We start from the raw sequence: 7364 nt of genomic DNA on the forward strand, positions 1-7364 counted from the left end.
CCAGCAATCCCACTCCTAGATATCTACCCAAAAGATACAAAAACACTGATGGAAAAAGATACCTGCACCCCCATGTTTATTGCTGCTTTATTTACAATTGGAAAAACATGGAAGCAGCCCAAATGCCCAAAAGTAGATGCCCAAAAAAGATATGGGACATATATACAATGGAATATTACTCAGCAACCAAAAAAGAGAAACACATGTCTTTTGCAGCAACTTGGATGGAGCTGGAAAAGATCATGCTTAGTGAGATAAGCCGGAAAGAGAAAGAAAAATACAGGATGGTTTCACTCATAGCAGGAGTATAATGGACCAGGCGAGAAAATAACAAAAATAATGAACAACCATATACCGGAGACATTTTGAGGGGGTGGAGTGGGGAATGGGATCAAAAACGGAGGGGGGGAGAGAGAAATGCACGGGATTATGGTGATGGCACAGGGTGATTTGGTGATGGGAAACCCACGGGGATTACAATCGAGATGGGGGGAAAAATGTACAAAATGATGTAAAAATAAACTTTTGTAATAAAAAAAAAAAAACTACTCCTAGCCTCGACAGATTTCACGATCCAGTAGAGGGCTCCAAAAAAGGAACAGGTGCAATGACAGGAGATAGGTGTTCTAATGTGGGTGACATGGGGTTGTGGGAGCCTGGAAAAGGGGCACCTGCCTGGGCATGGGGGAGAGGGTGTCAGCAAGTCTTCTTAGGGGAAGAAAAGTCAACGTGGAGACCTAGGAGTACAGGCAGTGGGAAGAATGCCTAAACACTCGGCTGGAGTCCATGGTGTGAGGGGTGGGATGGACAGGTGCCTGACCAGCCAAGTAGGACTCACTTCTCAAGAGTCCTGTAAACCTCCAGAAGAAGTTTGGATTATTCAGCAGCTCAAAAACTTATTTTTTTTTAAGATTTATTTATGTACACAGAATTGGGATACAAGCCAGACATGCAGGGGTAGTGAGAAGCTTCACCAGAGACAGAATGGGAAGCAGAACAGGCAGATTGATGAAGTACACTGCTGAGGGGAGCAGCGGGCAGGTCAGGAGAGGTCTGCGCGCGATGTGGGTCACCTCTGGGGCAGGGATCAAACTCAGACTGAAGCAGCTGCAGCCAGTTTACAGTGCTGCATCCCAACCTGTTGTGCCACCAGGGAGGACCAGCTCAAAAAGCTTTTAATTACTTCCTACCACCTGCTGAATGAGGTCCCACTTCTTAACCTGGCGGTCAAAGTGGCGCCCAGCCTCGTCGTCCCACCTGCTCCCCCAGCAGTGCTGATCTCTCTTCTGACAGGAATGCCCTTTCTTCTGCCAGGGCTATCACCAGCTGCATTTACCTCCTCACACACACACACCATTCTCAGGATGTATCAGGTTCTCATTGTTACCTCTGTATTTTCACTCATGTTTTTCTGTCCACAGAGTACTCGACCCTGCCTAGTGGCCTGCATGATTCTGTTATTTCTTTACATTCACCGAGCTCCTCCCTCTCCATAAGCCTCGATGATTATTACAGTTTTAAAAGACTTCTGCTCCCTTTGGTGGCTGAAATTATTTGTGTGCACCTCTCATTTGGGGGCTGAGAGGTTTTAACTCTCCAGTGAATTGTGAGGCTGTTGAGGTCAGGTGCTGAGAGCTCATCCCTCTGTCCACCCACCTCACATAACCTCAGATCACCAGTGCACAGTGCACGCCTGTGCTCAAGCACACATGTCCTGGAACACCATCACTTCAGCTGTCCTGGTCATGACGGTCTTTTCTTGCTTCTGCTTCTTTGAAGCACAGCAGGACAGCCTGGTAACCAGGGGACAAAAAGACCTGTAGTGGCCCTCCCTATTGGCGCAGAGGGTTACAGCACAGCACTAACAAGCTAAAGCCACCTCAGCATGAGTTCGATCCCTGCCCCGGAGGTGACCCACCTGGCGGCAGACCTCTCCTCTTTTGCCTACTGCTCTCCTCAGCAGTGAACTTAGTCAGTTGACACCCCACTCTGTCTCTGGTGAATCCTCTTACCGCCCCTGCACCCCAGGTTAAATGGGAATAGGGGTTGGCGTAGGAATGCTGGGGAGGGCGAGTAGGGAGACCGTTTTCATAAATTGACAGACTGTGTTTCAGAGTGCAGGTCCAGAGGAACGTTCACTATTCTCAAGGTGACATCTCATTGCTCAGACCAAAAATAGCATGGAAGACAGAGCTAAGATACCCAGCCCCTGGGTAGATGGATAACATCAGAAGCAGCTAGGGGCACTCAGCGCAACGCAATTCTGGATGAAATGGAAGTTATGCCTTGCCTTAACAGAGAGCAACCAACCAGGTCCCGGGGAGGCTGATCTAAGGGCCTTACCTCCAGTCTCCTGCCAGGTGACCTCATGTTGAACTGGTTCTTGTCTCAAAGGCTGGTAGGCATTGGTTTTTGGCTTCTGTGCCATCGGGCTGGGGGCCACCTTGAGCAACATCGCCACTACCATCCTTTCAGGAGCCATGATAAAATCATCAAGAGAGTGATGACAGCACGCACTATGGTAATTAAGCCCTGGATTTAATTAAAGCTGTGGCTGCTGGTGGTGATGGCAGAACATAAAAGCTCAGTGCAGATCAGACAGTCGCTCCCTTTGGCCAATGAATCATTCTTCTGCCTTCTGCAGCTGGGCCAGAACACCCATGACTAACCAGAGCCCCAAGTTATTAGGAAGGTAGTGTCTCCTACTCCCACACCAGGCCACGCTGGGAACATTGACCAGGCAACTAAGTGTTTCACTCCCCAGGGACAGTCTCCTTCACCATCTGTCACTCCTAGAAAGATCTGCCCAACTTTTCCCTGTTGCAAAAATAGATAATGACCTGAAAATAGATATTGGTCCACAATGATCAGTGACCTGAAGCCAATACTGCAATCCCTTGTCCCCAGGCCACTCCCCAGTCAATGAAATTCAACTGTTTTGTTCTCCAAAGCCCACTTCCCAAAATGTAACATAAAGCCCACTCCACTGACCTTTCTGGGACGCAGATCTGAGTTCTGAAGCTCTGACATCCTGCTGAGATGGCTTTGCATCGAAGTCCTTTCCTTTCCCCAAATCTGGTAGCATAACTTTTTGGCATTTATGTACACTAGATAGATAAACCCTTGACTTTTTCAGCAACAGATCCTGCTTTTTTTTTTTAATATTTATTTATTCATACAAGAACTGGGGTACAAGCCAGAAGTGCAGGGGAGTAAGAGGATTCACGAGAGACAGAGTGGGGAGCAGAACAGGCAGATCGATGAAGTACACTGCTGAGGGGAGCAGCGGGCGGGTCAGGAGAGGTCTGCCGCGCCATGTGGGTCAGCTCCGTGGAGGGGGATTGAACTCGTGCTTCAGGGGCTGCGGAGAGCTTCACAGTGCCGCACTGCAAGGAGGGCCCAGATCCTAGTTTTATGGGGCTTAAAGCTTATACAATGGGGGAGGAAGGCTATTTTTTAAAAAGAACTTTAAAATATCTTACTTTTTCAAAACTTGCAAAATGTGACCCTATGAACACATTGAGGCCTCCCTCCCAGGCCTCAGAAATGACTGTGAAACATAAATTTCATTAGGTTCTTCATACTTTGGCTCAGAGAAGAAGCAAAATTATACACTGTCTTGACTGATACAAGTTGTGCCCAAATACCCTTGTCCTGAGGTTGAAACCTGCTCAAGTGTTCTTAGCTCCTTCTTACATTACAGCCTGGGAGTTAGTGAGCGATGGGTCAGTGATGGGGGAACTGACTTTGTCCTGCTGTGAATATAACTGCACCTGCTCTGGTCGGCGTTGGGACCCAGAGGGAGCCTCGATGAATCTTCTTCTAACATCCTGTGAGCAGATAGAATAGATGCTACCTGTTCACAGGACAGAGCTGTCCTTTGTAACTGCTCCCAGAACCATTTGGTTCTTCCATTCAAATACTGAGCACCAACAGTGTGTAAGGCCCCGTGCTCCAGACTGGAGGTCAGGCTGTGATAATAGGCAATCATTCCCCACCCACACGACGCCTCCATTCTAGTGAGGAGATGAAGTGAGCAAACACATAACCAAGATAATTACATACAACAGACAAAATGGTGATATATAAGAAATATATATTTGGTTACGCAGATAACTCAAATATATTTCTCATATATATAGCTGGCCTTCATAATTCCACACTTTCCAAAGTGTTGGGTAGGATAAAGGTGTCTTTTGTTATGTGACTAAGATTACTTTTCTTTCTTTTTCTTAAAAAAGATTTATTTATTTATGCTTACAAAACTGGGGTACAGGCCAGAGGTGCAGGGGGCAGGTGAGAGGATTCACCAGAGTGGGGAGCAGAGCAGGCAGATCCACTGAAACACGCTGCTGAGGGGAGCAGCGGGCAAGACCGGAGAGGTCTGCTGCGCCATGTGGTCACCTCCCTGGCCGGGGCTGCACTGCTGCAGTGGCTGCAGAGAGTCTCACAGTGCTGTGCTTCAGCCCATTGTACCACCAGGGAGGCCCCGAATGAGATCACTTTTCGAAGCACCTAAGGATGGGACATGGTTGCCAGGGAAACCAAGAAATGATTGGAGGGTTGGAATGTTCAGTCCCACCTTATGGCCTCTGGGGAGGAGGAAGGGGGTAGAGAATGACTCAACAGCTAATGACCAATGAGTTAGTCAGTCTCGCCAATGTAAGGAAGCCTCCATGAAAGCCAAAGAGGAGGGGGCTGGAGAGCTCCGTGGTTGCGGAGACTGGCACACCTGGAAAGGGCATGGAAGCCCCTCTCCTTTCCCCACACCTTGCCCTATGCTTCTCTCCCTCTTGGCTGTTCCTGAGCTTTGGCCTCTTGAATAAAGCAGTAATCTAGGGAATGAACAGGTATCCTGAGTTCATGATCTCTTCAAGCAAAATAATTGAACCTGAGGTGGAGGTCCTGGCACCTCTGGCTTATACCCTGTGGTCAGAAGCACGGGCAATAATCTGGTCTTGACTGACACCCAAAGAGTAAGGAGGGGAATGTGGGGCTCCGACTTACAGCCCGAAGTACAGGACTTACAGCCGGGGTCTGCAACAGAGAGAGGCCTTCGAAGGCCTCCTGTGGACTCTCCACACACCTACTCGGCAGTTGGGCCCAGGGGCCCTTTCACGGTTAACTGCTTGACAGGAAATAGACAGGATGCTTCCTGGAAAATAAAGCAGTGAGCAGCTCTCGGGGGATGACCTGGGATGGCTGCTCTGGGGATCTCGTGTCCAAGCTGAACCCAGCCATACCCGCCATTTTGTGATTATCAACTGCGTATACACATGGTCGTTTTAGCCGCTTCGAACCTCTCCCTCATCGGGAGGTAAGTCTGCCGTTTTCCTTCTTCTCTTCAGACAAGGAAACAAGCTCGACGCTATCGACACACCCCTTCGCCCCTTCCCGAGCGCCCTCTCCAGGGCTGGTTTCCTCTCTGTTTCCTTGCCCAAGTGCTTTCTGAGGCAATTATGAACCAGGGAGGGGAGGAGATGTTACTCATGCCACGGCAGCTCAGCCACCAAGGGAGCAAGGCTTCCTGTCCTCAGGAAGACGACCTTGAGGTTCATTCCACACTGTCTCTTAGAGTCCCCAGGGGACCCAAACCCAGTTGCTCTCAGTTCTCCCTTCTGCACCTTACTTTCTCCGTCCTCTCGCTTCACTTGTGAAAATCACCTCCCAGATAGACTATCTGCACTCAAGCAACTCAAGCTAAGGAAAAGCTTACATGACCAGCCCAGGGCCATGTGAGTAAGTGGCAGGACTGGAATTTGCATCTGGGATCTCCCCCTGCAGCCCTGACCACAATATCACCAGTCAACAAGTCTGGAGAAAGAGGCCACCCCACAGCCTGGCAAAAGGCCCTTCTCAGCCTGAGCCGGCTGAGCTTTCCTGTCTCATCTCCAATCTCCTCACTCTCGGCCACGCCTTGCTCCTGACAGTAAATGTGTGGGAACATAACGTTCTCCAGTCCTGCCATGCCCCTTCAGCCCCAGGCCCGTGCAAGTGCCGTCTCCCCACTGACACGGTAGGGTCCGCTGTGGTCCCCCCAGTGCCCACCTTTGCTCCATTTGCCATCTCCTCCTGATGGGGTCCAGCTGTCCATGTCCAGCACTGGTAAGAATCGGCTTGCGCCAAGTACTTGGCATTTTTGACCTTACTTCGTTGGCACAGGAATTCCTAGATGCCAGAACTTTCCCAATTCACAAGTTAGGAAACAGCCTCACAGAGCTCAGGTGACTGACCTGAGGTCTTAAGTTAGTGACTGGCAGCCAGGATGGCAACGTGCGTGTGCTGTTCTGCTGTCTGGTCGGAGGGAAAGGTTAGGAACTGGGGTCTCTGAGACTGCTCCAATACCCCCGTTTGTCAAGTCCTTCTTTACAGCTGAGGGGATGCCTCAGCCAGAAGTGGTCGTGAGAGCCCACTCAGAGGAGCAGGGGTCATGGAGGGTGGAGGGAGGAGCCAGGCTGAGGAAGCTTCTTATGTGGAAGTCAGGCATCCTGCCCACCCACCTAGGAGGGGTTGAACATCGCCCTTTCTAAATTCTGGCTCCTTCCACACCTTCCTGCTTCCCAGAATCTCTTATCAAGAATGATTCTTGGAGGCTGGGCCAGCTCAGGGAGGCCAGAGGCTGAGGATGGCCCGAATTCCCCTTTAATCTCTCCTGGCCCCCAGCCTATCTTCGATCCCATCAAACACCTGGTAAAGACTCACAAATCTGCAGAGTATGAGCTGGCCTGGTGGGTGCCAAATTCTTGGCAGTTTGGGGAAACCGGGGTGAGAAGACCCTTGGAAGCAATCCCATGTCCGTCCCTGCTTAAAATCCTCCCAGGGCTGTTTTCAGCCTCCACTACCAAGGTGGCCATCCTCCTGGAAGTCCAGAGCCCATCAAGATCCAGATCATCTCCCTTCAGCCAGTGAGAGTCACTCCTCTGGGTGCTGAGCGCCTACCGGCCTGCACCCAGCCACCTCCCACATTCAGCCACGGGGATGATCCCCATCCCCACCGCCTCAGCTCAGTCCAGCTGCGCCATTCTCACCTGCTTCCTGTCGAGTCTCTCAAACCTAGCAGAAATGCCACTTGCTCTGGGAATGGCTGAGGTCCTGCACAGCTCAGTTCTAACACTCATTGTCATGACCACACGAGAGCCCCTCCAGGAGTAGAGTGCCACGTTACTCACCTCCGCAGGCCTGGGTATTGGCTAAAGAAAAGGAATAAGACTCTCCCTGGTGGCACAATGGGTTAGGGCATAGCTGGTTAGGGTGCAGCACTACAAGCCAGCGGCAGCCGCTTCAGTGCAAATTCAACCCCCGCCCCAGAGCTGACCCACAGGGCATGGCAGACCTCTCTTGACCTGCCCGCTGCTCCCCTCAGC

This window comes from Condylura cristata, unplaced genomic scaffold, assembly GCF_000260355.1.
Source record: "Condylura cristata isolate star-nosed mole 26May11 unplaced genomic scaffold, ConCri1.0 scaffold00008, whole genome shotgun sequence".
NCBI lineage: Eukaryota > Metazoa > Chordata > Mammalia > Eulipotyphla > Talpidae > Condylura > Condylura cristata.